At 36.9% G+C, this 17,490-nt stretch overlaps 1 pseudogene; it reads left to right on the top strand.

Annotated features, from left to right (window-relative positions):
- The first annotated feature begins 4,614 nt into the window (after nucleotides 1-4,614).
- On the top strand, nucleotides 4,615-17,169 carry LOC102925918 (mitotic spindle assembly checkpoint protein MAD2A pseudogene; annotated as a pseudogene).
- The last annotated feature ends 321 nt before the right edge of the window (nucleotides 17,170-17,490 follow it).

The raw sequence follows: 17,490 nt of genomic DNA, 5'->3' as shown, positions 1-17,490 counted from the left end.
TAATAGGAGGGCAAGGTAATGCCAGAATATTTCAACATAGTTGGAACAGTCAAGCTGACACTTGAAACTACCCACTAGATATGTTGCGTTATTGAGTATATCAAACAACTGCCTTCATGATGGAAGAGCCCCAGACCTTAGAGTTTGCTAAAGGCACTCGATGTTGGTTGTCTTATAGGAACTCTGGGTTATCTGCTTTTCCATATATGTCTTGTTTTGATACTTGCCCTATTGCTCTCCCATTGTCTCTGCTTGAAGTATCTTCTGGGAACAGAAGCCACCATCTTAGAAAGCCTGCACTCAGTGGATTATAATAATAAGCTAATAATCTATGTCCTTTCAGATATGCCCATATTTATGGGCAGTGAGAGCAATTAGTATTGACAATTTTTCAAATATTAATTTAATTTAGGATTTTATGTATTTCCTTCATCAATGGCATATATTAAGCTTTTTCAAATTTAGACTGTAAATTAACATAGAATTTTGACCTGTTCATGGTTGTAGCCAATCTTCCTAGCATTGATGTTTAATCAAGGAATTTTCATTGTTATGTCAGCTGTATGCCAAAATTTCTACAGATCATAATAGATTCCCTTTTTCCTCCCATTTATCAATAAGGATATTTACAGTTCTTTCCTTGTGTCTGGGTCTCCTTTTGTGTTGCATTAATGGGAGTGGCAGAAAAAGGAATCTCAGCTTTATAGATCAGATTCTTTAGGAACTATAGTAATTTGCTTTATTCAACTACAAACTTAAGCATCTGTACCTAAACTAGATGCTGCTACAAATTATGGTCAATTTGGACATTTCAGAATATTAATAGTGGATTCATGTCTTTCATTTTTAAGGAACAGAAGAATTGATTGAAGGAATACAGTAACATACCAGATATAGCAAAACAATTCCAGTCTTTGAACATAGGTCATGCATTTGCCTTGCTTCCAATTAATGAAATTCAGCAGCACTGTGAAATAGTATTTTACTGTTTAAGAGATGAGTTTTCTATTTGAATGAGTTTAGATGCTCTGAGGGAGGTATCCAATCAAAAACAATAAAGCAAAGCTTTAAGGGCAGTGTGGAAAACAGAAAAATAGCAAAAGTCCTAGAGATACAGATACAAGGAAACGAATTTTGTGGACAACATGTGTAAAATCAGCTAGTGGACTTATTTCTTATCTGAGCCTCCATTAAGACTTTATTCCTGCTAATAGTTGAAGGCAGTCTTTTGGGATCCTAAACATATGTTATGGCTAAACTTCTCTGATTTTCTTACCCACTGTGAGAGTGTCATGTTTTTAGCCACCATGATTATGTTATTTGTCACTCAGCTATAGTGAGCAAATGTGGAAACTATATATAGTCATTCTGTCTACTGGCTCCCTGTCATGTTCCATATTTCACTCAAAGCTGAAATTTTCTGGAAGACCAGACCTCACACTTCCATATAATTATAATATACAGGTTCTGCCATGATGTTATCTATGGAACAGATTTGGAAGACAGATGTGGATGTGTGGAATGGAGGCCATGTTTCTCCTGCTGTGATGTCAGAATGACTTAAGCTGAACTGTGATGCATTCTCAGATTTTATTAACATGCTTTATGAATGTCACAGTTAGGTTAACAATTTTCTTGTACGGATTGGAAGCCTAAAATTTTGGCAAGGCTGCAAGATTATTAAGTTTTGAAGTACTGGAATAAACTACTTTAAGACTGTTTGCTTTGATGTTGTGGGAGAAATAGTGATTACTCATGCAGCTCTTCCAATAAACATAAGCCTCTTAACTCCTGGAATTAAATAATTTTCTTCTACAAGTAGTTTGAGTGATTCTTATCAACAGGTAAGAGAAATTGTGCCCTGCCACTCTTGACTATTCACAATAACTTTAAAAATTCATTTTGCTGTCTGAATGTCAACATTGCATACACACACACACACACACACACACACACACACACACACACACATACATGTTTGTGTTTGTCAAAAAGAATAGAGATGAATACTCCATTTATTTAAGAACTATAAGTAGTAAAATCAGATACTTACAATACTCTAAATAATCATTTTAATATCCACTATCTTAGATGCATGGGAACACAATAATTGTTGTTAATTGAATTGTGTTAAATACTTTTCCATTAGTGTTCACCAATGATAATGATAATACTTGTTTTCTAGTTGAAAAATATGCAGGGTAACTGACAATATAAATCAAGATGTATTTTTCTGCCTTTTTAAAATTTTAATTTAACTATTAGGCAGACAGTGGTGGTACATGCCTTTAATCCCAGCACTAAGGAAGCAGAGCCAGGCAGATCTTTGTGAGTTTGAGGCCAGCCTGGTCTACAGAGTGAGATCTAGGATAGGCACCAAAGCTATATAGAGAAACCCTGTCTCAAAAAAAAAAAATAAATTTAATTTAACTCTTAGGTTATAATATAGTTAAAAAATTCATTCCTTCACTTTCTTCCCTTCAAACCCTTCCATATACCCCTATACTCACTCTCTTTCAAGAAAGCATTTTTCTCACTAATTATTATCATCTACATAAATGTAAATACATATAAATTCCTAAAATAACCTGCTCAGTCCCAATAATGAACAAATCTAAGAGCTAGTTCTTTGAGGTGATAAACAATTTTAACATAACCTTGGCCAAACTATAAAGGAAAAAAAACTATTCTGAGATATCATCTTAAACCTGTCAGAATGGCTAAGATCAAAAAACATTGAAGACAGCTTATGTTGGAGAGAATGTGGAGCAAGGGGAACACTCCTTCACTACTGGTGGGAGTGCAAACTTGTACTTTGGAAATCAGAATAATGGTTTCTCAAATAATTGAGAATCAATCTAACTCCAGACCCAGTGATACCACTCTTGGGCATATACCCAAAGGATGCTCAATCATACCACAAGGACACTTGCTCAACTGTGTTCACAGCCACATTATTCATAATAGCCAGAAACTGGAAACAACCTAGAATCCCCTCAACCAAAGAATGGATGAAGAAATTGTTGTACATATGGATACAGAATGGACTAGCTCTAAAAACAATGGCATCATGAAATTTGCAGGCAAATGGATAGAACCAGAAAATATCATCCTGAGTGAAATAACCCAGACTCTGAAAGACAAATGTGGTGTGTACTCACTCATAAGTGGAGGTTAAGCAATGGATAACCAGACTGCAACCCAAAGCTCCAGAGAAGCTAGCTAACATGGAGGACTATAAGAGGGACATATTGGATCACCTTGGGAATGGGAAATAGCATAGATCTCTGGAGTAAACTGTGGGCAAGTGGTGGCAACTGAGGGGGAGATGGAGAAGGAGAACATAAGGGAACAGGATTGTTAAGCTGGTGGAGGGACAGAGTGGGAGAGCAATGAAAGAGATATCTTGATAGAGGGAGATATTATGGGATTAGGGAGAAATCTGATGCTACGAAAATTCCCAGGAATCCACAAGGATGACCCTAGCATAGACTAATGGCAATAATGGAGAGGGTGCCTGAACTAGCCTGTCCTGGTAATCAGATTGGTGAATTCCCTAATTGTCATCATAAGGCCTTCATCCAGTAACTAATGGAAGTAGGTGAAGAGATTCACAGCCAAACATCAGGCTAAGCTCCAGGAGTCTAATCAAAGAGAGGCAAGGAAGACTGTATGAGCAAAGAGATCAAGATCATGATGGGGAAATCTATAGAGACAAAGAAAACAAGTTCATGAGAACTCACAAACTATAGACTGACAGCTATGGAGCCTGTATGCACCAGACTAGGCCTTCTGCATATTGGAGAGAGTTGTGCAGCTTGGTATGTTTGAGGGGCCCCATAGCCTTGGGAATAAAGTCATTTAGCAATTGTTCCTGTATGGTGACTAGACAAATTAAGGCTGATTTTTTTTATAACCTTCCTCTCTAATTTCATAATGTAATGGTATAAGGTTGGTTCTCCTTTAAATTTCTCTGTTTATGTTTGAATATCCCTATTATCTGTTTTAATAAGTTTTTTCCTAAGGCTTGTAACTTATCATTTGTAACCTTTTCTAAAACTTGTATCTTATCAGTCAATTTCGAGTATTTGGCACTGATATTAACCAACTTTATTAGGAATAATACAATAATTACCAAACTGATAATGACTACAATTATAATCTCAGATAAGTTAATGTCCCCTCATTTAATTGTTCCATTTTGAAACCATCCATTGTGGAATGACACAGACCTAACTCCATCTAAGATAACATTGTCTCCCATTTTTTAACATGGGAAAAACTCTCTCTCTCCTTTTCAACTAATTCCTCCCTTTAAGAATTCCAAGCTGTCTCAACAAATCTGTTGACGATGACAGTGAAGTGTAAGGCTGTCTGTTGATGCACAGTAGGTCTGGTCAGAGAACTCAAGCAGTGCACAGCCTGGATGAGGACAGTTGCCACTGATTGTGCATAGCTGTGAGCTGAGAGTATGTGTCAGTTGCCCAAGCAGATGTTGAGGTGGCTACCTTAGTGTGGCAGCAGCCTGAGGAGGGAGTCCAGGGAAATGCCACAACCAACAGCCCACAGGGAAATGGAGTCAAAGAGCCAGCCATCTGAAAGGTGGACATAGGAATGTGCAAAAGCACCACATGTGATACACAGGAAGTGAGAGAACAGGGCTTCCTGAAGGTAGATCTGGCCCTTGGTGAGGGGCTAACACCAGTGGCTTTAGAGCCCAGGTGCCTGAGGAGTTCAGGGCTTGGGGAGACTGTTGTGGAGAGGCTGCAACAGGAAAACATCAGACTAGGTGAGAGGAAGGAAAAAAAATGCCAGCCGGTTGCACAGTGACTCCAGCAGGTGTAGCTCCCATGCGCAGCTCTGGCAGGTGCCAGAGGCTGCAAAGCCACAGGCAAGTGAGTGACTGTCTTGTGAATGTTTGCCCCAAAAGTTGGACGCCAGATGAAGTGTTAATCTAGTTCATCATTATCAATAAAATATCAGGAGTCAGTTATTGGGGTAAGAACCTGAAAGATCAGAGAAGCAGGGAGCTGCCACCAGTCACCTCCCACCTCTACCATTCCTCTGTCCAAAAGAGCTGAGATCCTCTCTCTGCCCCATCTTACTACTTCTGTCTCCTCTCTTTCTACAGTCTTTTAAACCTCTATGGTTAATTTAGGTTTACCTAGTGACTAGCTCTACTCTTTGACTCCAAGCAAACTTTATTTGTCAGAACACAATCAAAATATCACATAACAGTCTTCTTTTGTTATTTAACTTTTGTATTTAAAAAATTATAAAACTAAATTTTTTTGTGAAAATCATCATCCTCAGTTTGTCTGAATTTATCCTTTAAAACCTGTATGTGAATGAATATATTACCAGCCTATGGGTCTATGCACCATGGCATGTTTGGTACCCAAGGAAGACAGAAGAAGGTGTTGGATCAATTAAGACAGGTGTTATAAATATTTATGAGAACCCATTGGGTGTTGTAAAATAAACCAGGGCAATCTGGAAGTACAGCCAGTGCTTTTAACTGCTAAGCCATCCCTCCAGCCTGATGAATTTACCTTAAAATAAGTGACTATTAAATCTGTAAAACTATCTCTTACTACAGGAAAAAATACTATTCATTTTTTGATACTGTAATACAACTAACTACATTTTCCCTTCTATTTCCTCCCAGCAAACTTTCCATATATCTTTCCCTGCTTTTATTTAAATTTATGTCCTCTTTTTTATTATTATTGCAAGAATATGTGTACATTCGTAACTATAATAACCACCTTAGTTAAATATAATGTTCATTGTAGGAATTGGTTCTGTAAGAATTTATTCAACAGTAATAGTACTGTGTCTTATTAATTGACACTAGTAGTTAATGTTTTTATCCTAAACTAAAATTTATCACTATAAATGTGGGTAGAGTTTTTATTCTTTAGAGTATGTTTGTTGATTCATGAAATCACTAAAGTTTTAAGAAGTTGCAGGTGAGGTGGATCAGCAGAAGGCACTTTTCTTATAAATGAGATAGTCACTGCCGATGGAAATGTTGAAGGCCTGAATCAACCCATAAAGTTGATTCAGTGATTCCAGTACATACCACGGTGTGTACATTTCCCCTGACCACATCATACCTCCCCATGCACAAACAAATAATAACAAGAAGTTAAAAGTAAGCTAAAGATCCTCATTTATTTACGCATTTCAACTTTATCCCTAAGACATGCAGAACTGAGAAATTCAAAGCATTAAAATGAGTGTCCTGAAGATGATGAAACTGCCTTATAATCTATAAAAACTATATGAGTTCTGCCATTATACTCTTAAAACTAGGAAGTATCAGTGTTCAACTTCAAGGATTTGTAGAACAAACAAACAAAATGTTCCCCTATTTTTCTAGAATACACTAAAAAGAACAATGTTTAGTGACAAGGAGCCTTCATAATTTACTAGTAGCTGAATAAATAAACCAGATGTCAGAACAAAGAATGAAGCTGTAGCTTCCTCAATCTACCTTAACAGTGTCTTCCATCAAAAACGATCTCTCATTTATCCAATGTTATCTATTATAAATAAGGCAGACATTAACACACTTAAGTGAAAAAAGTGTATAATATTCAAAGATTTTTTTCCTGGCATTTGAAAACTCATAAAATTATTTTGTACTTCTGTTTTTCATAGAAACTTGCCAAATGGTTGGGCTAAATATATGGAATCCATTAATAGTCACATCATTTCATGAAAACTTACATGGATGCTTTTATTATTTTTTGTTTGTTTGTTTTATTCAGAGATGGGTTCTCAGGAAAGTGTGAAGTTTGTTCTATAACAACTTGTAGTTTGCATCTATCTTACATAATTATTTTAGTTTAATAAGATCTGCTTTCTGAAAATTTGACATGATGGAAATTATCACCAATTCAGAACAGATGATAGAAATTAACTTAGTAATTATTCATTGCTGACATTTTTCATGAAGACAAAAATTTCCCACTGAGAAAGTGACAAAGATTATTATAACTAAGTTAAGTTTAACTCACATCTAATGTAAAAGGTATCACAATCCTAAACTAAGACCTTAGGTAATTAATAAGTGAATGTATAGGTGGCAAGAATATTTATATTAATTTTTTTGTATTTATATTTATGAGAAAATTAATGCTGTGATGTTTCCAGACTCATTAAAATCAAATTCTGAAGTGGGGCTGGAGTGATGGCTAATCATTGAGGAACACTGGCTACTTTCCTAAAGAGCCTGGATTGGATTCGCAACATCCCACAGGGTAGCTCACAGTCTCATGGCCTCCAGTTACCCATTTTGGTCACTGAAGGCACCAGGTACACAAATCATAGGCAAAACTTTCAAACACATAATATAAGATAAAAATTCAAATTATATTACCAAATGCTAACCACACAATGCATGTTTTCGATGTATGACAATGTCTGTGACTGCAGTTTATCCTTATCCCTGAAATGCTATTTGTAGTCATGACAGATATAATAGAGGGAACTGGAGTGTTTAATATAATTCAATGGAAATTTTACATTAGACTTTGTTGCTCTTCATAAAGTTGAAGCAAACAAAAATTGCCTTAACATCACATTTAAAATTTAGAATCTTGTTGCTTAAAATAATGCCTTTGTTTCAAGCAAAAGGGATTTACTTAACCCAAAATCATTTAATGTGCAGATACAATAACAAGTAGTATGGATTTTATTTATTTTTTAATTTATCTCTTGATTGATTAAGAGACGTGATTTCGCTGCGGCAGTCTTGGCTAACCTGGAACTCATGATGTAAAACAGAGAGGCCTTGAACTTACAGAGATCCATTTGCCTCTTGCTTCAAATTGCTTACTTTAGAGAAATATGTCATCCATCATGCCTGGCACCATTTTTATTTTTTATGTGTATGTGTGTTAGGGCTTCATGTACATATATGAACCACAGACACTAAGTTCTGTCTGATGACGAGAGAGTGCAATGGATCCCCCAAGACAAAAGTTGCTGAGGGTTATGATCATCCATGCAGGTGCTGAGCACTGAACCATGGTTCTCTGCAAGAGTGCAAGTACTTGTAACCAAGAGCCATCTCTCTAGCCTCAAGCGTTGGACATCATCCATTGTGTGACACCAGTATAAAGCACTGTAGATAAACACATGGAAACACACAAACACATACTTACACAGTAAGCTTACTATCTATGATTTACTGATAGACAAATATTATCAAATAAACCAAGTATATTTCCTTGCCTGGTTGTTATAATGGTTGTTATAATTTAATTTGATTAGAAAATTAAGTCAATGATTTTAGAAATTTTAAAAATGGATATTTTTATATTTTGGCTTTTACCTGTTTCAGTAGAGAACTATATTAATAAACTTCTTTAACAAAACAGTTTCTGCTTCAGTAATACAACTAAAAGAAATCTCATTTATTCTTTTGTTTGAAAATTATTCTTGGTTATTTTGCACATATAACATTAGTAATGAAATTATAATATTTATTTGGTATGTTGTTTTACTAAAACCTATGCAGTGCCACATGGATTGTGCATTATACAAAATGTATAAAATGAATAAATAGTATACTACATTGTTTCCTTCTAAAGCAATGGATTTTTCATATGGATATGTCCCGTGTTCTAAATACAGTATGAATTATCTGTGAAGGAGAGTGTCAACATGAGCTTATGTGTTCTAGTAGAGGCAGATCTAGAAATGGACTTTTTGAACTACACAATCATTTTTACAAGTGATTGAATACTTAATTTTATAGTTTCCCTTATTGGTGATTCTTATGTTCTTTAACAGTTCTTTGTGGCTTTAAATTCACTAGCATAATATTATATAATTTAATTATAACTGATTTAACCATGATATGCAATTACTATAGGCTCTTAACATATTCTTGAATTTATTATTTTAATTTCAAACATGAATACAATGCATTTCAATCATATTTACCAGTATCCACCTACTCTTCAACTTCTCCCAGACTCTGCTCTGTACATCTGTCTCCTAAATTCATGCTTTTTTTCTTTTTCTTTTTACTTTTTACTTTCCTTAAACACACACACACACACACACACACACACACACACACACACATACACACACACACACATACACACACACACACACACATACACACATACACATAACCAAATACTACTATCCAAATGTATCTTGATGTTGTTCGTTGTTTTGTTATTTACTCTTTTGATGTTTTTGATCTTTAGTCTTTTAAAGGGCCCTCTATCCAGCTCTCAAATAAATCACACAAGGAGGCTTATTCTTAGTTATAAATGCCTAACCTTAGATGGCTTTTTTCTTACCAAAATTATCCAATCTACCTGTTGCCTCTGAGATTTTTCCTTTATTACTTCCATATATCTTACTTTCACTCTTACTCCATGGTTGGCTGTGTGGCTAGGTGGCTGGCCCTTAATATCCTCCTCCTCTCATTCCTTCTTCTTCCTCATCCATGATTTCTCCTTCTATGTATTCTCTCTGCCTATCGGCCTCACCTATTCTTTCTCCTACCTCGCTATTGGCCCAGCAGATCTTTATTAGACCATCAGGTGTTTTAGATTTGCAATGTATTCCATCTTCACAGTGTTAAACAAATGCAACACATCTTTGTGTCACCAAAACAAATGTTCCACAGGATAAATAAATGTAACACATATTAATATAACATTCTACAACATCTAGATATGGGGCAAAATCTACTAGCACAAGGATAATGAACCTTAATACACAAAACTGAAGAAAATAACCTGTCCCTACCAGCAACCAGCAACTGACTATAGCCCTTAATCCAGAGATTGGCGATCCTGACATACTGGAGTATTGATTGGCTAGATTTTGTGGAAGTCTTCTGCTGATACATGGAGTTGTTATGAGTTCATGTTCACAACAGTTCCTATCATGTTTAGAAGATATTATGTCACAACAATCTTCCCAGACTTTTGCTTTAAAACTGTAGTCAGAAGTTTCCCTGTGTCTCATCTGGCCCACGGTCAGGACAAATCTCCTACTCATATTCCTGAAGCCTTTCATAAAATAATCACACAGAGGCTTAATATTATTTGTAACTGCTCGGCCATTAGCTTGGGCTTATTACCGACTAGCTCCTTCACTTAAATTAACCCATAATTATTATTTATGTTTAACCATGTGGCTTGGTAACTTTTCTCAGTTCTGCCTTGTCATCTTGCTTCCTCTGTGTCTGGCTGGTGACTCCTGACTCAGCCCTTCCTCTTCCCAGAATTCTCCTGGTCTGCTCACCCGACTATACTTCCTGCCTGGCTACTGGCCAATCAGCATTTTATTTGTCAACCAATCAGAGCAACACACATTCACAACATACACAGTGACATCCCACAGCATAAAACTTTTCTCATCATTCGGTGTTGATTTGTCCTGAGCCCTGGGAGAGGGAAATATATATATATATCCCATTTATGGCTCTGAACTTCACAATCTGATTTCTTTTCTGCCTACCCAGAACTAATATAAATTTTCATGAAAGACAATCTAAAATCAACCTTTTCATTTCTAAGTCTTCCTACTAATTCAAGAGTTTTTGTTTAGTCTATAATAATGTAGCCTTTAAAATACATTTTATAATTATTTATATCACCTTTAGGAACACCTTTAGGATCACCTTTAGATAAGTAATGTCATATTAGGGAGATTAAGTAGCATTATAATCTAGTTTATAATAGAAAATACCATCTGTCAAAAATAATTATTTATGAATAATTACAAACAGAGAAGTGCAGTCATGGTTGAAAATATCTAGCATTTACAAGGTAACTGTCACCACGATGCTTAACATGTCTGGTCCTCGGTGCTATGTGCTTTGAAAAAAAATGACATAAGCTAGTGAATTTTAGTGTTCCAAATGATTGCCATGATTTTACATACTTTTTCTTCTGCTGATTAATTTATAGGTTCTGAGACCATTTATCTTATTTAATTCCTATGAATATGATAGAATAGTACAGAATCAGGAAGCATAGACATTTAGTAAAAAGAACTGGGGAAAATACTGCTGATTAAGGATGATAAACACCTCAATATCTTGTATGAAACAGATGTACAAATTCAACTTTGAGTAATGTTTTAAACTGTAAATCTAAGCAAGTAATAAACACTGCTCATTAACCTTTAAATGCCAAAGTTAAGGGCAGTTATTATTTTTCCCAGTACTCATGAAAGCTTACATCTGGATCTTAAATATATTTTTGGTTTAAAAGCTCCACACTAGAATTCATTAAAATAATATTGCACCTGTGGAAAATGTATATGAGTTATAAAAGCTTATCATTGCTTATTATCTATCATTCCACAGATACTCAAAGGCATCTTGATTAATGATATTGAAAATCAGTTTAAACTTTAGTGACAAAACCATAGAAGTCTACAAGCAGTAGTAAGTTAATTACAGCAACCAGAAAACTTACTATATGGCAGGCATAGAAAAGTCAAAAGTAAATTAATAAAAAAGCAGTATGTTCATAAAATCATGGCCCCACATTAGTCTTCATAGTACCTTCCAGTGCTATGAAAGCTAGTGATGAGGGAAAGGGCTCCCTGGGAAGTACCAGTTTGATTTCTCTATGCCCTGTAAAAAGAATATGTTTTTTTTTCAACAAGAGGGTGCTACAATCAATTTCTATTGGATAGAAATAGGTCTCTTTATTATTATTACAACAATAGCTTGAATTGTTAGGGTTTCTTGAAAACCTCACCTATCACTTGTTTTTCTATATGTTAACTTTATTGCTGAGAGGCAGCAATATTGCTTTGGTTGTAGAATCACGCTTAAACTCATTCTTATGAATACACACACACACACACACACACACATATGTTTATTTATAATATATATGTATTTATAAAATAGTAGTCTTCCATGTGGCTACTTTGAACATCCTCAGAATTAGCTATCTCCCCTAAGCATTTTCTTCTCTGACTATTCTCCCATCCTTTTTCCTATGTAATCACCCCCTACTCCTGTGACGTTTAAGTTTTTTCAAGTAAAAAACTTGAAAAGATTAGAATGTCAGCAAAACTATTAAGTTCCAAAGTCAACAAGTTCTGGCAAGATAGCTCAGTAATGCTTGCTGTGGACCTGAGTTAGATCTTCAGTTTGGTAGGAGAAAAATCACTACTCAATTCTACATACATGCCTTGGCACTTGTCCAAATAAAGACATCATGCACACACACAAAAATAATAACATTGTTAATGATAAATATATCTTGTAAGTCAGCATTAAACCACAGTCCAAAGATGGATAAACTACGGTGTTAATGCACAATAAATCTTTTCTTCAGGCACCACAACGTGGAAATCCACACTTGAACTCTCAATATCACCCTGTGCAATGGGCCTGTAGACAGTGTCTTCAGCATCTGACTTTCAACAGGTAAGATCAGAAACATCTACAGGATGATCTTTCTCTAACTTCTTTCTTCCAAATATTGTAGAATATCAAGATTTTAAAATATACCTAATATATGGATTATCTATAAGATAATCTGAAAAATTAAATATTTCCAATTTTAATGTTTTAGAAAAGATATTTTCTTTCAAAAAATATTAGAAGAATATGTATCAAAGATCTTCTAGTTTTCTTACTAGAAGAATGTATTTAGATTTCAGTATATGTCTTAGAATGATTTAGAAAAATATAATGTAAAATCTAATAGAAATTGAGATATACAATTCGAAGAAGGATAGGGTAGGTTTTAGTATCAAGTATAAATGCTTCAAATTTAAGGAAAATACTAGTGACAAAAAAACATTTCAAATTCAGTATAATAATCAAAATTATATCATATTACACAAAATAATGCAGAAAAATGCTGATTTCATAAATTAGAAGGGCTATCATATAATAAATCAATTGTAATTTTATTATAAATTAATTTACCTGTTTATAAAAAGTTTAAAATTTAATCATTTGAAATATATTACTTAATCTGGACAGCTTGACAGGTGGAAGCATATTTTGTAATCTGAACGGTACACATAAGAAAGTAACAATGGTTTATAGTCACTTATTTGAGTCACATTTTTACCAAAATGCAGATTACGTGAATTTTTATAGCTGTCAATTTATCAATATGTATAATTTTTTGGAATTGGACTTATTCAACTGCTTTATTGTCCCTATATTTTTATTTTTTTATTTATTTTTTTTTTTTTTTGGTTTTTTTCGAGACAGGGTTTCTCTGTGTAGCTTTGCGCCTTTCCTGGAACTCACTTGGTAGCCCAGGCTAGCCTCGAACTCACAGAGATCCACCTGCCTCTGCCTCCCAAGTCCTGGGATTAAAGGCGTGCACCACCACCGCCCGGCTTGTCCCTATATTTTTAAAAACTAATCTTAAAAAGCAAGAAATATTTTTAAATGTGGATAAAATTCTGTGGTTTGTCCTAGGTTAGGCCTTGAAGCAGTAAAGAGAAAAAAAACTATAAAGAAAATGTATTTTGTAATTATAGATGATTCAAAATGAGCAAATTCTTTACTTGCTATTTTTTAGGTTTAAGGGTATTTTAAAAATATAGCTTTGAAGTTTTCTCTTATAGTAGCTTATTGGTGAAATTTTTAAGGCCACTCCACGTAGTTAAAAGGGAGGTTTATTTTGTGGGGTAACTTACAAGTGAAGGGATAGTTTACAGTGTCTGCAAAAGTTGTGGCACAGTCTGGCGGTGTTCTCTGGAAAACTCTGCATGGTCTGCCTCCAGCATTCAGGGTCCAGGAACCAAGAGAGCTGGCCCATCCAGATCTTGGTTCTTTAGGGTCCTCCCTTGGCCCAGCCTTGTAGGCGTGACAGTTACCAAAGCCTCAATGGAGGTTGGAACTTCCAGATCAAAGCTGGAATGGCTACCCACTACAGCAGCTTCTTTTTAAATATTTTTTATTAATAAGAAATTTTCTATTCATTTTACACACCAACCATAGATTCCCTCTCTTCCCTCCCCCTGCCCTCAAGCTTCCTTTCATCCTACAGCCCATTCTCACCTCCTCCAGGGCAATGCCTTCTCTAGGCTGTCAGCAGAGACTCATACACTCAGTTGAGGCAGGTCCAAGCACCTTCCTCTGCACCAAGTCTGTGTAAGGTGCCCCATCATAGGCAGTGGGCTCCAAAAAGCCTGCTCCTGCCCTAAGGATGGGTCATGATCCCATTGTCAGGGGGACCCTCATGCAGATCAAGCTACATAACAGTCTCACCTATGCAGAGGGCCTAGTCCAATGGAGGTTATACAATGGTGGATGAGGACACAAAGGAACTGGAATATTGAGCTGGCACATGGACAGAGTGGAAGAGCAATGAAAGAGATTCCATTATAGAGGGAGACATCATAGGGATAGGGAGATACTGGATGCTAGGAAAGTTCCCAGGAATCTGTTCTTGATCCAGCAGGGATGACCCCACCTTAGACTACTAGCAATAGAGGAGAGGGTGCCTAAACTAGCCTACCCTGGTAATCAGATTAGTGAACACCCTGTCATCATAGAGCCTTCATCCAGTAACTGAAGGAAGCAGATGCAGAGATCCACAGCCAAGCACCAGGCCAAGCTCGAGGAGTCCAGTGGAAGATAGAGAAGAGGGATTCTATGAGCAAAGGGCATCAAAACCATGATGGAGAAAAGTACAGAGACAACCAAATCAAATTAGTGGTAACTCATGAACTGTGGATCATAGTAGCTTCTTTTTTTTTTTCCTTTTATTTTACAGTACCATTCAGTTCTACATATCAGCCATGGATTCCTTTGTTCTCCCCCCTCCCGCCCTCCTCCCCTTCCCCCCACCACACCCCTCATTCCCACTTACTCCGGGGCAAAGCCTCCCCCGAGGACTGAGATCGACCTGATAGACTCAGTCCAGGCAGGTCCAGTCCCCTCCTGCCAGACTGAGCCAAGTGTCCCTGCATAAGCCCCAGGTTTCAAACAGCCAACTCATGCAATGAGCACAGGACCTGGTACCACTGCCTAGATGCCTCCCAAACAGATCAAGCTAATCAACTGTCTCACCTATTCAGAGGGCCTGATCCAGTTAGGGGCCCCTCAGCCTTTGGTTCATAGTTCATGTGTTTCCATTCTTTTGGCTATTTGTCCCTGTGCTTTTCCAACCTTGGTTTCAACAATTCTCGCTAATATAAACCCCCCTCTTTCTTGCTAATTAGACTCCCGGAGCTCCACCTGTGGCCTAGCCATGGATCTCTGCATCCAGTTCCTCAGTCCTTGGATGGAGAAATGGCTGAGATCTACATGAACAATCTGGACATGAGTGGGAGTAATGAAGGGCGAGGGTCGAGGGAAAGAATGCCTGTGAGAGTGAGAGATCCCTGCTGGATCAAGAACAGAGAGGGAGAACAAGGGATAGGAGACCATGGTAAATGAAGACCACATGAGTAAAGGAAGAAACAAAGTGCTAGGGAGGCCCACAGAAATCCACAAAGATACCCCCAAAATAGACTGCTGGCAATGGTCGAGAGACAGCCAGGACTGACCTACTCTGGTGATGGGATGGCCAAGCACCCTAATAGTTGTGCTAGAAACCCCATAGTAGCTTCTTAACTTCATCTGTGCATACATAGATATTATAATAAATATACAAGTTTTTCAAATTAATAATCAAAGTGTTATTCAAAATGTAGACACATTATGAAGACAGAATTCATAGACCAAAACAGAAAGTGGAAAATAAAGGTACAATACATTGCTCAATGGCAGTAATGATGACACGATAAATGTCACACAGGTGTTTGAAAGGTTCTACTTCTGTAATGTCATAAAGCTATCTCACAAATTACTAACAAGTGTACCACCTCATGTTAAGATTAAAAAGAAACATATGGCAATGTTCATTTGTATGTATGTAAGAAACATCTCGAGAGAGCGGCCTGGCCCGGGCCCTAGGACGCGCACTAGGGCGGAACCACCACAGGGTCTCCCGCTCATTCCTCCCGTGGGGAACGCTGTGCTGCCCAGCGCTTGGGCTTCCGCTTCCTGGAACAGAAGGGGCTCACCGGGGGAGCCATCCCACTCGCTCTTTGCAGAAATACGGACTCATCTTGCTTGTAACTACTGACCCCGAACTCATAAAGTATCGCAATAATGTGGTGGAGCAGCTAGAAGCCTGGCTCTACAAGTGCTCAGCGCAGAAACTGGTGGTGGTCATCTCAAACATTGAAAGTGGAGAGGTCCTTGAAAGATGGCAGTTTGATATTGAGTGTGGCAAGACTGCGAAAGAGGACGGTGTTTGTAGAGAAAAGTCACAGAAATGATGAAATTCACTTCCATTCAGGATGAAATCCGTTCAGTGATCAGGCAGATCACAGCTCCTGTGACTTTTCTGCCACTGCTGGAAGTATCTTGTTCATTTGATCTGCTGATTTACACTGACAAAGATTTGGTGGTACCTGAAAAATGGGAGGAATCAGGACCCCAGTTCATGACCAATTCTGAAGAAGGCCGTCTCTGCTCGTTTACGACCACCATCCACAAAGTGAACAGTATGGTGGCCTACAAAGTCCCTGTCAATGACTGAAGAGAGGTGAAGAAAGCCAGGATCCAACTTCGATAAATGTGCTTCGTTGTTCCATTTCTTGGGTTCCTCCTGGACTTGCCAGAGTCAACATAACAAGATTGCTGCACATTAGTGAGGGGAACCAACAGATTTTGTCAGCATTGTGGAGTGGATTCCTTTGAAAGTGGTCACTGTAGATAGAAATTCTTTTGTTAGAAAGCTAAATACATCCTTTAACCGTTTAGCTTGGGAATCTTGACCAGGATATAGAGAAGCATCTGAATGTAAATACAGCAGAAGGAACTGAAGCTTTGTTTAGTTCTGAGAGTCATGAATACTGCCTTACTGGGTCCATTTGTCCTTTCTTTTTGTATAGACCCCATATTGAAATACATGCTAATTGTTTGATTTTAGTGTATATACCTTGAACTCGCAAAGCAATTGATACTGTGTGATTTCTGTAATAAAGAACTCTTGTTTTAATGTTTTATAAAAATCAAGCTTTAAATGGCAGTGATACAGAAAATTAAGTTAACTCTTGTGTTTTAAATTTGTGTAAGAGTATCTTTGACGAATGGTGTGGTATTAATATAATCAGATACTGCAGTGGAAAAAAAAGAAGAAACATCTCAGCATTTCAAAATCTAAATAGATTGGTAGATAGATAGATGATAAATAGATGATAGATAGATGGATAGACAGATGTGATAGATAGATAGATAGATAGATAGATAGATAGATAGATAGACACTTATAAAGGGGATTTATTGGAATGACTTACAGGATGTAGTCCAGCTAATCTAAAGGGCTAGCTGTGAATCAAAAGTTCAAGAATCTATGACTTGCTTAGTCCTACAGGGTTGGATGTCTCTGCTGGTCTTCTGTATATGCTGGAATCTTGAAGAAGCAGGCTTTAATGCCAGTGAGGGAATAAACATGATAACGA

The sequence above is a fragment of the Peromyscus maniculatus genome, chromosome 10 (genome assembly GCF_049852395.1).
Source record: "Peromyscus maniculatus bairdii isolate BWxNUB_F1_BW_parent chromosome 10, HU_Pman_BW_mat_3.1, whole genome shotgun sequence".
Taxonomy (NCBI): Eukaryota; Metazoa; Chordata; class Mammalia; order Rodentia; family Cricetidae; genus Peromyscus; species Peromyscus maniculatus.
This window is presented reverse-complemented; position numbering and strand designations above follow the sequence as displayed.